This window comes from Equus przewalskii, chromosome 11, assembly GCF_037783145.1.
Source record: "Equus przewalskii isolate Varuska chromosome 11, EquPr2, whole genome shotgun sequence".
Taxonomy (NCBI): Eukaryota; Metazoa; Chordata; class Mammalia; order Perissodactyla; family Equidae; genus Equus; species Equus przewalskii.
In genome coordinates, this window is record NC_091841.1 from 28,946,208 (window position 1) to 28,961,689 (window position 15,482).

Here is a 15,482-nt window from a genome sequence, read left to right on the forward strand (position 1 = left end):
TGGTTAGGTTAGGAGCTCATCGTTAATTGGAGACTTTTGGGGCCCACTTACACTGGGTGAGGTTCTGCATTGTTTTGTTTAATTATAGCACCCATGGCTCTCTGACCCACTTCAGAGTCTGGGGTGAAGCAGGTACTGGCAAGTCCTTTGATGATGAAAGAGTAAAGGGACTGGTGGGTGGCTGGGCCTGGCCTGGCTCCCAGGAGGGCAGCTCCCAGCCTTGGCTGCCCTTGGCTGCCCATGCCCAGCCTCCCTCTCAGGCACGACCCTGTTGCGGGGTCCCTGCAGCCTTTCCTGGGCTCTAGAGGTCCAGCCTCTGGGGCCTGCCCCTGTGCTATTCCAACAGATGTGTTGTCCCCCTGCCCCCCCAGCATGCATGCCTCTGCAGCTCCCTCTGCCAGGCATGCCTGCTCCCACCCCACCCAGCTTAGCAAAGCACACCTTCTGAACTGGTTTCAATCTTGACTGCGTTCTTTACTAGCTGTGTGGCCCTGGGCAAGGCCTCTAGCCTCTCTGAGCAGCAGGATCAATGCAAGCAACGTCTGCCCTTAGTGGCTGCCTTCCTAGAGGCCCAGCACCCTTCAGGGCATGGACACAGCTACCGTATCATCACCAGTCCTCTGCAGACAAGGACTGGAGAGTCAGAGATGTTAGATTACCTAGCCAGGGTCATTCAGCCAAGAATGGGCCGCACCTGGTGTCTGAATGCTTTCTGGGCCTCAGTTAACCAATCTGTAAAATGGCGATGATAATACTGTTCTGGAGCCACCAGCAATGACCTCTTTCTAGAGAGTTTGCCTCCAGCCACAGGCTCTGCTGCGGGGGTGAGCTGGGGGAGGGGCATATTTGCCCCAGAGACCCAGTTCCCCAGGACCTGGCATTGCCCCAGCTCATGCTGGGCTCCCCCGGATGGCATGGGGGCTCAGAGAATCTGAGTCAGTGAGGTAGGGGGAACTCAGGTCAGCTGCGGCCAATGCAAAAGGCAGGGACAGGGGTGCAGAAAGAGACTGAGTGTGGGGACTGCAGCCCGGTGGCCCGCACTGCTGTCCTGCCTTCTCTACCTCCAGTGGCCAAGCTCTGTCACTTTTCCCAGGGGGCAGCCTGGGGAAGCCCCCCCACTAACCATGCCCTGCCCTCCTTGAGCTGGAGCAGCCATCCCTGACCCAGCCAGCACCACCAGAGTCTGCTGCCTAAAGGCTGGGAGAGACGGCCAACTTCCTGGCACGGACCCCCATTGTGACTCCAGGCCCGGTGCCCACCTGAGGTCTGAGCATCCGAGATTGATGGTTCCTCCTGGGCATGCTGGCATCACCAAGGCCCCACACGACCCAGTCACCTCTGCCACCTCCTCTCCCTGCCACGTCCCTCTCCCACTACAACCCAACCACACCTGCCTTCCCAGCGCTCCAAAGCCCCACCATGAGGTCTGTGGGCTCTCGCCCTGCCACCTGGACCCAGGAACTCATGGCTCGGTCCTCCATGCCCCGTGGGTTGAAAGGCCACCTGCTCAGGAAGGGCGCCCACCACTGTTTTACTTACCACCTACTTAGCACTACCTGGTGTGGCCAGGTGGTGTCTGACCGTCCCCCAGAGACGGGCAGAGCCGAGACCCAACGCTCCCCGCGCACCTCTGCAGGCTGCTGCGGACTGAGTGCCCACGAGCGAACAGCACCCACTCTTCGGCAGCCATCAGCCCGAGCCCCGCCACCGCACGCTCACTCGAGGGTGTGGATTCTGCCTTCTGCTGAGCTCCCGCTCGGTCTCACGGGGCGCTGACCCCGCCTGCCCTGCTCAGCCCTCCGCCCGCTTTCGCTGCCTGGCCGGTTTCCACGTGTCTCCGGACGGCCCTCCGCATGCATTTACGAACGAAGTCACTCATTAGCAGTAAGTGCGCAAGGTGGGCACGTGGTCCCGGCTCGGCCCTCCGCAGGAGGCAGGGAGGTGGCGGGGGCCCCCACGAGCATCTTGCAAGAAGCTCGTGTATAAATCCTTCCGTAGGGCAAAAAGGACATCCCTGGCATCTCTCCTCTCTCGGGGTGACGGGCACCCAGATAATCAAAGGGCACGGGCCCCTCCTCCTTGACTCCAAGCCCGGCACACTTCCCTTCTCCCGGTAAGGCGACCACAACGAACAATCCCCTTTATAAAAGGCAGCGTTGGAGAATGCGGGCATCGATCCCGCTACCTCTCACATGCTAAGCGAGCGCTCTACCATTTGAGCTAATTCCCCGGCCCGGGCCAGCTTCCGCCGCCGGAGCACATTGTGGCTCACGTCATCACCGGTTTCCCCGGGGCCCCGCGGCCCGCCCGCCGGCCTCGCTCCCCCATTGGTTCCCCGGCAGCTCCAGCTCCCCGGCCCTGATTGGTTTGGCTCGGTTTAGTTTTGAAAAGCACTGGCTATCGGATTGGTGGCCCGAAGCGTCCGTCACGCGGAAGCCCTGCTGTTGCTACGGCGCAGGGGGGACTCAGCCAGGTTTCCCCCGGTCCCTGATTTGCTTCTCCAGACTCCGGGTCCTAGAGGTTCCGGATCCGTCAAGTCCCTGGGAAAAGAATGCGCCCCTCGCGCTTGACTGATGGCCCCGCGAGCCAATCGGAGTGGGGGCAACCGGGTCGCTGGGCGATCCAATAGGTCGCAGGGGGCGGGAGAGGGAGGCCAATCAGCGCGGAGTTGGGGGCAGGGGCAGGGCCGCGATTGGCTGCGAGGCGGCCGGAGGGAGGGCGGGGGGAACTCAAGGCCTGCTTGATACGTCCGCCATCTTGGGCGCTTCGCTGATGGTGTCGGTGAGCGCGTTTCCCGCCTGAGCGCGACTGGCGGCGGGTCGCGGGCGCCTCCAGGTACTGGGTGGGGGTGGGGCGGCGGCGCGGGCCGCGGCGCGGGGGGCGTGGGGGGCGCGGCGCGCGGGGGCGGCGGCGGCGGCGGGGCCGGTCCGCCCGGCCTCGGCGGCGCGGGGAGGGAGCGTCCCGGCCCCCTCCCCTCCCCCCCGGAATCCGCCGCCCGGCGGCCCGGGAGGCGCGGCGCCCGGGCTCCGGTGGCCGCCTGTCAGCCCCGCGCTGGGCGTCCGCTGGGGGCCCCTCGGCGCCGGGCGGCGGGGCGGGACGCGGGCCGGGCGGCGAACTTTGCGCCCGCGGAGACGGCCGCGGCCTTGCGCGCCTTGCGGGCGGGCGGGGCGCGCCCCTCACCGCCGGGCCCCTGCGCCCGCCCGCCGGCCCGCCGGCCCGGGAACTCCCCTCGGCGCGCGCCCCGCGGAGCCGGCCGGCCGCCGCAGACGCCGAGGTCCTCGTTGGCCCCGCTTCTCCGGGAAACAAGTTTTGTGGGTTCCCGCGCCTTCGCCGCAGAGTCATCGGGCCGCCGGCCCCGGCCCGGAGGATTTAAATAGCCTCCGAGCCGTCCTCCAGCTCCGGCGTCGGGGCCGCGGGCAGCGCCGGCACGAGCGCCGCCCCGGCGGGCGGGAGCGGGGGTGGTCCTGCGGCGCGGCGGGGCCTCCCTCTTAAAGAAGCCCCTCCGCGGGGACGGGGCCGGGGGGGGGGCCCGCCTGGACCCCGATCGCAGCTCGGACTCCCGGGCGGGGAGCCCCTGGACGCGTCCTGACGTTGCAGCCTCAGCGCTTCCTGTCGCCTCCCCGGGACTCCGCGTTTTCTCGCTGGGTCGCCCCGAGCTTTGTTTATATTTTGCTTTTAGGGGAGGGGCCCCGGGAGTTGTTTCCTTTCGTCCTCACGGCACTTGCTCCGCTGGGGTTTCCTTGGGTTTTGTCCTCAAGGTCACGTTGCAGGTAGGCAGCAAGTGGGCAGGGGACTCCCGATTTCCAGCCGCTGGAGTGCCTTCTAGGAGGGTGGTGGCCCGGGCTCAGCTTTCTTCCCTCTGGAGTCAGACTGCCCCGGTTCGGATCTTGGCTTCCCCGCTTTCTGGCTCTGTGACCTTGGGCAAGTTACTCAACCTCTCTGCTTCTTCTGTAATATGGGAATAAGAAGAGTGTCTGCCTCGGAAGTTTGTCGGGAGTGAGTTGGTACCTGTGAAGCGGCTGGGAACGGTGCCTGCCACGGAGAATCAGCCTTGGTGATTAGTGGCTGTTATTAATTTGAGTTTGATTCTTAAAGGTTGGGGTACTGTTAGGAAGTCACATGAGTGCTTAAGTCTTGGCTCTCGGTGACTGTCTTTAGACAACTCTGTGTGCTTAAGAGTTAGTGGGCCTGAGAAGATGAACTGGAAGTTAATTTTTTCAGGAGAAGAGAGGTTGGAGATTCGTTAAATTAGAAACGTTTCCCGGAGTGATTAGTAGTGGGGCCTCAGAATGCTTTGTTCGAGAGGTGGTTAAATAAAAGCCGGTCAGGTGCTCAAGTCAGATTCTATTCCTGCTGTACTTTTGGGTACTGTGTCCTGAGTATGATTGGTCTCCAGGTCGGTCACTCGAGGGTCGCAGTGTCCTCCTGGGTTGTGATTGGGGTTTGAAAGGTTGCTGTGTGTTGGAATATCCTTCAGTGGGAAATAGCTGTTGTCCCGGATGCGTGCTGTGGAAGCGGTCTTGCATTTCAGTGTGTCTGATGGGGGAGTCTGGAATATCCAACACAGTGCCGTCACTCAGTCACACGTGTACTCGCAGTGTGTTAAGTCCTGCCCTGTGCTCTTCTCCCTGGTCCTCGAAACCATGGCGCCCTTCCCTTGGTGTCACTTGCTTGGGACCTGGCTTGCTTTATTCCACTGGGGAGGTGTTATTTTGATAGACTCAGTCTTAAGGAGAGATGAGCATCTTGCTGGTGTGACTTACTCAAGAACAGGAAGAAGATTGTTTTGGGTTGGAAAACTAGGTTTTGTGTAAAGTATAGCAAAACAAAACAAACTTGCTTGTTTCAATTAGCTTCTTGAGAATTTTGGAATCAGACCATAGCTGGACAGAAAGCAAATAGTGATAAAATTAAAACTGAACAGGGTGAGGTTTGCTTAGTTTCTTTAAGATAAGTTTTTGCATCGATTTGGTACAAAGGTGATCTGCTTATTACAGATGAAACATCTCGTCCTTAAAATGTTATTTGTCAGAATCGATATTTTGTTTCTATGATAAACTTGCATCTTGCAGTTTTATATTTTGGATATTTGAGAGGCAATCTGAGTATAGCTTGGTCTAAAATTTTACAATGTTTTGTTACCCTTAGGAAGGCAAATGATAGTAACAATGAAGCTCTTCTAACTCTGCTCAGCTGAAACTCAGCTTTGAGTTGATTTCGTGTATAAAGCGCAGAAGGCTGTGGTTTGATCTTCCTCATCTGTCAAGGTCTCAGCCCCAGTGTGGCCTGTGTAGTGTTAGCTGCTTTCCTGTGAGATGGACTGAACAAATGGACTTGGCCTCTTTGCCTTAAGCAGCTTTCTAATTTCTTCCCTTTCTTAAGCGGACCTCAAATGATTGGTTTTTGATTTATTCTGGATCAGTGGATCTCAATTGGAGAGCGATTTTGCCCCCCCCCCCCCCCCAAAAAACATTTGGCAATGTCTGGAGACATTTTTGCCTGTCATGTCTGTGGGGGTGGGCCATGTGCTACTGGCTTCTAGAAGTAGAGACCAGGGATGCTGCTAAACATCCTATAATGTGCATAAACAGCCCTGCTCCCGCTCCCTCGCCCCCCAACAAAAAAGTATCCAGCCTCACTCTCAGTAGCGCCAAGGTTGAGAAACCCTGCTGTGCCTGTGTGGATGCTGGACTGGCCTGCATTAGCGTCATTCGGGACGCTCTTTAAGACCGTGGACGATGGACCCCACCTCTGGAAATTTGTGGTGGATTGAGACTATGTTTTTAAAAAGCTCCCCAGGTAATATTGAAGCGCAGCTGGGTTTTGGAACCGCTGTTCTGGACCCCAGATTTTAAGGACAACTCGTGGGTCAAGGAATCCATCGGGTGCTCCGGGAGCTGTCTTTGCAGTACCTGCATCTGCTTTGGAGGCTACTTAGTAGTGGGGCAAGATGGTGGACGTACCTTATTTTCAGGTGCTCGAAGGCTGAACTTTAAAAAAAAGGTAAATGAATCGATTTTATAAAATAATTTAGAAACTTGTTTTTCCTTTCCCTCATGAAAATACTTTACCATGTTGTGCTGAAACTTAGCAGGACTCTCAGGGCTCAGGGCTGTGTGCTCCTGTGCAGAATGACCTTAGACTGCTGTGGTGTTTGAGTTTTGTATCTTTTGCCCTCATTCTGTCAGTCAGCTGTCAGTTTAGTTTTTAGATGCCAGCTTCATCATCTTTTTTTTTTTGTAACTGAAGGCCTATTTGCAGAGAATTAGCCCTGAATCATTTTGCCATTTCTGCCCTTTGAGGGCGAGAGAGAGGCGTACTCAGTGCACCACCTTTAACACAGTGACCTTTGCCCACTAGTGAAGGGGCCCCCTCAGTGCCCTGGACTCTGCCCCAAATGGGTGAGTGGGCAGACGAGGCGCAGCAGTGAGAGAAGGGCACAGGTCCTTTTCTCACACCTCCTTACGGTTCAGATTATCCAGTGAATGGGGTGGGAGAATGTTGGTGAAAACACTCTACACATTTTCAGCAACTGATGTGAATGTCTGGACATAGGAAAGGGAGAAGGAAGGCCATGCAGTGCCTCCTAATGCTTCATCCTGAAATTTGGCCTGTGGCCATGTTGAGAATGACAAGCGATCCCCCCATCTCCTTCTTCTAATCGTCATTTATTTGATCAGCAAATATGTGAATTGAGTCCTTACTCTGCCAGGAACTGTACTGGGGATTTACCCCAAAACAGGTGCTTGCTTATGGACTTGCAGTCTCGAGGGTGAGCCAGCAGTTACAGGAGCGATGCAGTTGTGGCTGGGGGACCTGTGGCAGAGCTTCTGGGGATTGTCCATGGTGTGAGGAAGTTGGCTCCTGGTGAGAGGCCCCAGAGTCCTCAGGGGAAAGAGCTTGGGTTCGCTGGTTGGCTGGTTGAAATTGCCAAAAGTCTCTTTTCTCTCTTAGAGAGAAAACCTTCGTTTCTCATGTGTCTTAATGGTGCCTTTGACTTACCTCTTGGGTTTGGTGTGTCCTAAAGGCATTGCCACTCTTCCCATGCAAGGGGAGCTGTTTCGTAGTGGCAGATAGGACTGATCTGTGCTGTTGTCTTTTGCTCCACAGACATGGGTAGTCAGTCCATCAAACTTGAAACACTGACTCGTCCCATTCCATCAGAGGCTTGATTTAGGTTCCCGCCGAACATCTTCAGCATCCTTGGAGTCCCCGGTGCTTCCAGTGGGTTTTTTCCTGCCGTGGTCTGGATCTAGGTTGACTGGAGATTTGTTTTTGTCGCCTTTTGACTTTGGCTTAGATTTAGTTGCCACAGAAACCCTCTTCCTTCCTCTCTCTCTCCTTCTTTATTTTTCTTTACTGGGAAAGGGAAGATAGTTACTAGTCAGATCAATACCCACTTTATTTCAGGTTCTAAATGATTATCACCTGTCATTCGGTTACCAGCTAGCTTGGTTAGATGGTGAAGAAGCAGGTAAAAGGGAAGCTTGGCAGTGCTTGAAAGGCAGGCGTCTTACCTTAACTGGGACGAATTCATGTCACAGACTGGGCAGAGTTTTGGGTTTACTCTGAGTAGAGGCGGTTTACTGCTTGTCACTTAGAGCTGGCCAATGTTGACTTGTTTTATAAGTATTGGCGAAGGCTACATAGTTGACTGAATTTATGCAAATAAGGTTTGATAGGTTCTGAATGTGTTTTTACTCATATAAAGAGGCTCCGATTTTGTACTTCTCAGCCACTCTGGAGAACGCTAGGGTATTATTAGTTCCAAAATTTCTTCCAATGGGAATATATACTGGCTTAGATTGATTTGTGTGCCCCAGAGATTGACTGCCATGAAATCTCGTGGCCCAAAGGAAAGATGAGTGAAAGATTGTTTTTTGGAACATTTGAGAGCAGAACTAAAAAGGCTGTGGAAAAAATACAAATAGGCTGCAGAAATAAGAATGTGTGTGAATGTTATCAGACTTGGAGAAAGCCGTGTGGATGGCTAGTTGGAGCCTGGATTCCCTGTACCTGGATGTAAATCTGAAAAACATTGCTGGCGTGAGAGACTCCCTTTTTGACAAGAGGAGAAAGGAGCTCTTGCCTGAGAACTCAGGGCCCTCTGAGGCCCTAATTAGGGCAGCCGTGTTACCCTACCCACTGAGGCACACTCCCTGGCTGTCTAGTGTAGGTAGTAGATGCTGGCTGGCCCTGGGTGAAACTGGGCTTTCCGTCCCCTGATGGGGGCAGTGGCAGGAGGAACACTGACAAATATTGACTTGATTGGCCCTTTGGGGCCTCCTTTCATGAGACTCACGATTTTGGAGTTGGAACAGAACTTAGAGGCCATTGATTCTTAGAGAAAAATTTAGGCCATGCTGGGGAATGGACTCAAAGGCTGCTGAGAAATCTCAGTTCCTGGGTGATTCCTTAGAGTTTTGGTGGCCCCACTAGCCCATAATTTGTAACGTCATTTGTTTCAAAAATGGCATGCCAGCTTGGTCTCACTGAATGTGAAGAATAAATGCTCAGGGGCCGGCCCCGTGGCCGAGTGGTTTTTCGCTTTGGCGGCCCAGGGTTTCACTGGTTCGGATCCTGGGCGCGGACATGGCACTGGTCATCAAGCGATGCTGAGGCAGCGTCCCACATGCCACAACTAGAAGGATCCACAACTGAAAATATACAACTATGTACTGGGGGGGGCTTTGGGGAGAAAAGGAAAAGGAAAATCTTAAAAAAAAAAAAAAAGAGTAAATGCTCAACTTCTGTGTTTCCTTTTGGTGGTAGTACACATGTCAGTTTTTTGTCGTGGTAGATGACAGGGTAGTGTCTCCCAGTTTTCTTTTGTTGCCATAGGGACACCGGGGTTTCTGTTGCCTGTGGACAGTGGGTAGGTCTCAGCTGCTTCTCTTGGCTGCGTGACCCCCTGCCCCTTCCTATTAATCAGCGCTCTTTGAATGACTCCCCTTTCTACGGTGGGCCTCTCGTCCTCACCTTGTTACTCCCTTAGGTGGATTCAGCAACCGTGCATGTGGGATCTGTCATGGGCATAGTGTTTTTAAGCTAAGAAAGTTTTCACAGATTAGTACCTGTTCTCTGTCCCCAATTCAGAGTATGCTGTGGAGGTCAAGACTGCACAGGGTCTGAAATACCTGGCTTTGAGTTCCAGCTCCCACGGTCTTCTAGCTGTGTAATCCTGATATTAGATGACATCTTTGTTCCTTAGTTTCCTTGTCTGTGAAATGAATATTCAGTATAAACTAATTAATCCAGTACCTAGCACAGTAATGTTTGCATTCGTATTATTACTGTTATCAATCTTACTTAGAACAGTGAGAAATAAATCCAGAAGTGATTCTAGTGGAAGGTGCGGTGAGTGCCCTGAAGAAGGGAGATGGCATGCTGTGGGATCGTGGGGGCCTCTGAGGCCTCTGGCTGCTCTGGGGACAGTGCTGTGTGCAGGGCGATGGAGATAGGGGAGGTTATGGAGTTAGTGTTAATATGCCAGGTTTTTTCCAGATTTGGATTATGGTATATATGTTTTACTCACATAAATGTAATAATATTTCCTTAACTTTGGTGGGAGTTGAGATCATAAATTTGAGGTTTTGTACTTTGCTTTCTAAAACATTCTTTAAAATTTCTCTTTCTTTCTGGCACTTACGACAGTATAAGGTAGCTCCCATGTTCTGTAGCACCATACTTTTCAGTGTCCAGTGCTGTTGATGAAAATCATGCGTGTCTTGAAGGATCAGTGTATTTCAGCGGATGATTGGATCTGTTTTATTTTGCACTTAATTTCTTTACAGATTCCAATTATACCGAGACAGCTTTTTTCTCTAAAGGCCGGTTAGTAGATGTGTTCGGCTTCATGGGCTGTTTGGTCTCTGATAACTCCACTCTGCTGTCGTGGTGTGAAAGCAGCTGTAGACACAAGGGACAGTGAAGGTGGCCGTCTTCCAGTAACGATGTATTTACAAAAACAGGTGGTAGGCTGCATTTAGCCTGTCCTGCTTTAATCTGTGTTTTTGATTTTAATTTTTAATGAGGTCATATATTCAAAGTATATCTCAGTATGTGTACAGATATTAAATGTCAAAACCAGCAGTTGTGTACCCGCTGAGCAGCTTAAGAAATAGAATGTTGCCACTACCTTTGGCTCCCCGTGTGTCCTCCTCTGACCACCTCTTTCCTCTTGTGACCTCCCCAAGGCAAGCACTATCCCGCATGTATCATTTTCTTGCTTTACTTTATGGTGGTGTCGTTTGTGATGTATCCTTGTATAATATAACTTAATTTGTGCATTTCTGCGTGTCTTTATACTATATAAATTGAGTCATTTTGTTCTGTGACCCCCTCCCCGCATTGTTTTCGAGATTCGTTTATTCAGATGTTTGAGTACTCCTGTCTTATCTTCGGGTGCTGGGTGCACTGGAATGAGCAGAGCAGATGCAAGTGCCTGCCCTCCTGGACCTTGCGTTTCGAGGGTCAAGACAGTAAGCGCTAAGTGAAAGCCGCCAGCAGTCCTCTGTGAGGATACAGCAGGGAGAAAAGGAAAGCAGGGGAGGGGTGGGCGGGCAGGCGGGCCTCCCTGAGAGGGGCCCTTTGAACAGGAGCTGAGGGAGGGAGCCCTGGCTACCGGTGGGCGTGGGGCGGGAGGAGCCTCTAGACCGAGTCCCCCAGAGCTGCTAAGAAGGGTTGTGCCTCCTGGTTGGAGGGACAGTAGAGAGCCAGCTGGCGGGAGGGAGAGCCTGGAGAGGGGCAGGAGAGAGGGCGGGGGGGGGGGGGGGCGGGGGGGGGCGGGGTGGGAGCAGGCCATTGTCAGATTTTGTCTTCTTCTCTGAATGAGATGGGCAGTCGTTGTAGTGTTTTGAGCAGAGGTGTGACGAGAGTTCTGATTTATGTTTTTAAAAAGTCCCCCTGAGGCCGTGTTAAGAATAGCTGCTCCGATGGTGGCCCCTCAGACTGAGGGGGAGCAGGGAGTGGGAGTGAGAAGTGGTTGGGTTCTGGATGCATCCTGAAGGGATAGCCGGCAGGGTTTGCTGACACGTTGAGTATGGGTGTGAGAGCTGAGTGGAGGATGGCACTGGGGACTTTGCGTGTGGTGGGAGTTGCCATTTGTGAAGAGAGGGAGGACTCCCAGGAGATGCGGGTGTGGAGGTAAGATGAGGAGCTGGGGTTTGGCCATGTTAAGTTCATGAAGCCCTTAGAGAGCCACCTGGACGCATGTAGTAGGATTATGGCGTTTGGAGTCGAGGGGAGGGGTCTGGGCTGAAGATGAATGTGAGAGTCTCCAGTGTTTGGATGACACTTGAAAGTCCTCAGGTCGAGTGAGAGCACAGAGGAATGAGTGCCAGGTGAGCAGCGGGGACGAGGTGGACTCTGAGGTGGAGGACGACCAAGCTTGTGTTGTGTCTGTGAAGCCAAGGGAAGTGTCATGGGGGCGGGAGTGAGAACCTGTGCCCAGCGCTGCTGCAACGAGGTCGGGTAAAATGAGGGCCAGGACTTGTCGTGGGTACGGCAGCACACAAGTCATCCATGACCTTGATGAGTGGTGCGGGAAGAGCCTGGAAGGGAGGGTTCACAAAGGATTGAGAGAAGAGGATGGCAGATAGAGAAAGTTCTTTCGTGGGCACGTGCCCTGATGCTGAAGGGAGATTTGGGGCCCTGAGAAGGTTTTGTTGAGACGGGAGAAATTGTAGCGTTTTTGCCATGTTGGTGGGAAATGATTCTGTACGGAGTGAACACCTTGAAGTGGGAGACGGGGCTTGGCTGGAGCCCTGTTTTGGGGAAGGCGACAGGGAATGGGCCGAGTGCCCCAGTGGAGCATCCGGGACTCCTCCTTGGTGAGAGGAGGGAGAGCAGAGTAGGGGCGGGGGTGGTGGGAGCATGTGGTCTTTTTTTTTTCTCTCAGTGAAATAGGAAGAAGTTACCAGGAGTCAGTTAGAATGAGGTTGAATAGGGGCTAGTGGAGTGTAAGGAGAGAGAAAGTATGGCATATTCTATGGGAAAGTAAGGATGTGAGTGGATTAGCAACGTGGGCTGGTTACCGGAGGGGTGAGCCTGAGTTGAGTGTGACAGCAGCCGTTGTGGTCTTACCTGAAGCGGGGGAGGCAGTGCTGCAGGGGTGTTGGAATTAGGGTTTTCCCCAAACAAAAGTGGCAGAGCGGGAACGCCCTGGGAGTGACTGTAACGGGCTGTGGGATCGAGGCTGGGAAGGAAGGGGAGTGAGGGCATGCAGAGAGCGAGGCTTCTCCACGTGGATGCGTGTAGCTGTCGTTTGTAACTTGTCACTTCTGGGTTCTGTTTCAGGCTGAATATATGTCAGTTTGTTCTTTGTCCTCTCATTGGATGATAGGATTGTTTCCAGTAAAGAAACAGTGCTGCTTTGAACAAGTGCAAAAGCATTTCTCTAGGGTGTAGACCTCGGAGAGGATTGCAGGCTAATGGCACCTGTACACCTTTAACTTTAGTAAATGGTGCAAATTGGTTTCCAAAATGGTTGTACCAATTTACCCTCCCACCAGCACTGCTCTTCTGCATCCTTGTCAACCCCTGGTATTGTTAGACTTTTTTATATTTGCCAATTTGGTGGCTGTGAACTTTTATTTTTTAGAAATAATAGTTTTATTGAGATATAATTCACTTATACAATTCACCCATTTAAAGTGCACAATTTAATGGGTTTTAGTATATTCCCAGAATTGTGTAATGATCACTATAATCTAATTTTAGAATGTTTTTTTCACCCCAGAAAGAAACCTTGTACCCGTTAGCTGTCACTCCCTGTTTCTATCTAATCCCTCGGCAACCACTAATACACTTTCTCTTTCTATAGATTTGCCTATTCTGGACATTTCATATAAGGGGAATCATATGATACGCGATCCTTTGTGTCTGCCTTCTTAGCATAATGTTTTCAAGGGTCATCCGTGTTGTAGTGTGTATCGGTATCAGTTCTTCATTGCTTTTTATTGCCGAATAACCTTTCATTGTGTGGATAGACTGCATGGTATTTATCCATTCATCAGATGATGGACATTTGGATTGTTCTCGCTTTTTGAGTATTATGAATAATACTGCTGTGAGCATTTGTCTACAAATCTTTGGGTGGATGTGTTTTTATTTCTCTTGGTATGTACTTTGGAGTGGAATTGTTGGGTAAAACAGTAACTCCATGTTTAACATTTTGAAGAACTACCCAGCCTTTTTCCAAAGTGGCTACATCATATTACGTTTCTATATCAGGGTTCCAGTTTCTGCATGTCCTCTCCAACATTTATTATTTTTCGTTTGTGAAAAAGTATAGCCATCCTAGTGGGTGTGAAGTGTGGTATCTCCTTCTGGTTTGGATTTGCCTTTCCCTAATGACTGATGCTGTTGAGCATCTTTTCATGTGCTTATTGGCTATTCGTGTATCTTCTTTACAGAAAAGTCTATTCAAATCGTTTGCTCGTTTTTATTAATTTATTTACTTTTGCATGGTTTTAATGTTTTTTTCTCTCATTACTAATGAAGGTGAGCATCTTTTTAGCTATTTGGATTCCCACTTTTGTGAAATGCCTGTTCGTGTCTTATTTTTTTTCTATTGAGTTTTGTTTTCCTTATTTGTAGGAGTTCTTATATGTTCTGATTAATATTTTATTAAATCTCTGTGTGATAGATATCTTTTCCCAGTTTGTGACTTGTCTTTGTACTGTGTTTATGGAAGTTTTTAAAAAGTAACTGTTTATTGAAAGCATGGAATAAAAGGGCGGAAAAGTGTCTCAGTGTCTTCTCATCTTTTCTTGTAGCCCTCATACTACCCAGGGAAGAGGAAGTTGATTTTTGGTTTACGGGTAGTTGTCTTTTTTAAAGTTTTATGGTTTTTCTCCATATAAGTCTTGCACATCTTTTGTTAGATTTATTCTTCGGGTACTTTATGGGTTTGTTGCTGTTGTAAATGATGTTTTTAAGTTAAATTTTGTATTTGCTGGTAAATGGAAACGCAGGTGACTTTGGATGCAGCTCTCATGCAGTGACTTGCGTAACTTAGTTTGCCTGTGGACTCTTGGAGTTTTTATGTAGATATCCATCTCATCTTTGAATAATGACAGTCATTTCTCTGCATTCCTTTCCCTTTTTTTTTTTTAAAGATTTTTTATTTTTTCCTTTTTCTCCCCGAAGCCCCCCGGTACATAGTTGTGTATTCTTCGTTGTGGATTCTCCTAGTTGTGGCATGTGGGACGCTGCCTCAGCGTGGTCTGATGAGCAGTGCCATGTCCGCGCCCAGGATTCGAACTAACGAAACACTGGGCCGCCTGCAGCGGAGTGTGCGAACTTAACCACTCGGCCACGGGGCCAGCCCCCATTCCTTTCACTTTTTATACCTTATTCCCCTCTTGTTGCGCCGCTTCAGGACAACCATTACAATGGAGAGTATAAATGGTAATGGCAGGCATCAAGCCTACTCCTGGTTTGAAAGGAAATGCTTTTATCTTTCATCATTAAATGTGGGGATACATTTTGTTTGTTTTCTTTAACAGGTTGAGGAAGAGTCCCTCGATCTTAGTTAATGGAGAATTTAAAAAAGTCACAAGTGGGTGTTGAATTTAATTGAATGCATTTTATGCGTCTGTTGAGATGATAATATGATTTTTTCTCCTTTAATCTGAAAAATTGCTCTAAAAGGTAATATTGAAATTAACCTTATGTTTCTGGGATAAATCCAGCTTGATCATGACATATTTTTTTTAAAAAAGCTGTATTTTTTTGTATGTTTGTGTTTTCTTTTGGTATGGAGTTTTTGTATGTTTTGATTTGCTATTATCTTAAGATGTATGTATCTATGTTCGTTGGTAAGATTGGTCTGTAATTTTCCTTTTTTTGTATCAACCTTGATGAGTTTTATCATCAAGGTTATTCTAGTCTAATAAAATGGGCTGTAGTATTTCTTGCTTTTTATTCTCTCAGAGAGTTTTTATGTAAAATTGGAATTACCTGTTCCTTCAATATTTGGTAAAACTTACCTGTAAAACCATTAGGGCCTGGAGTTTTCAGTCTGAGATTTTAAAATGGCTGATTTGGTTGCTTTAATAATTACAGGATCATTGGAGGCTTTTTTTCGGGGGGGGGGGTCACATTTGGTAATTTACATTTTTCCGAAATTTGTTTATAATGTCTGCATTTTCCTATATATTGGCAGGAAATTCTAATTTCTTGTCTTTGAATCTCTGTGTTATTTGTAGTCAGTCACTAATATTAATCATATTTTGTATTAAAAGTCTTTTTTTTTTTTACTTTGACTCATAAATGAAAAAGAGACCATCAGAGACAGAAGGGGCATCAGGGGACACAATGGCCTGTAGGCTGGGCTCCGCTGGAACTCATTTGTGACCCTGTGGTCAACAGGCCCTGTGGTCCTGCTTCTGCCACAGCCCTCCTCGAGGGGGATTAGGGGCTTTGGTCTTGGCACTGCTGATCCTGGGACCAAAGAGTTGATAATCTACTTTTAGTTG

The 15,482-nt window shown here is 50.2% G+C and overlaps 1 protein-coding gene across 50 annotated transcripts in view; it reads left to right on the forward strand.

The window, feature by feature from the left end:
* The first annotated feature begins 2,427 nt into the window (after nt 1–2,427).
* Nucleotides 2,428–15,482, forward strand: part of PPP6R3 (protein phosphatase 6 regulatory subunit 3) — a 140,786-nt gene continuing 127,731 nt past the window's right edge. For 31 of the 50 annotated variants that reach the window (XM_070565719.1, XM_070565674.1, XM_070565685.1 and 28 more), the window contains exon 1: nt 2,706–2,835. The gene's annotated coding sequence lies outside the window, so the exon portion shown is untranslated. Of the gene's footprint in view, nt 2,836–15,482 lie in introns of all 50 variants that reach the window. The other 19 variants (XM_070565714.1, XM_070565723.1, XM_070565724.1 and 16 more) reach the window with 11 other exon arrangements.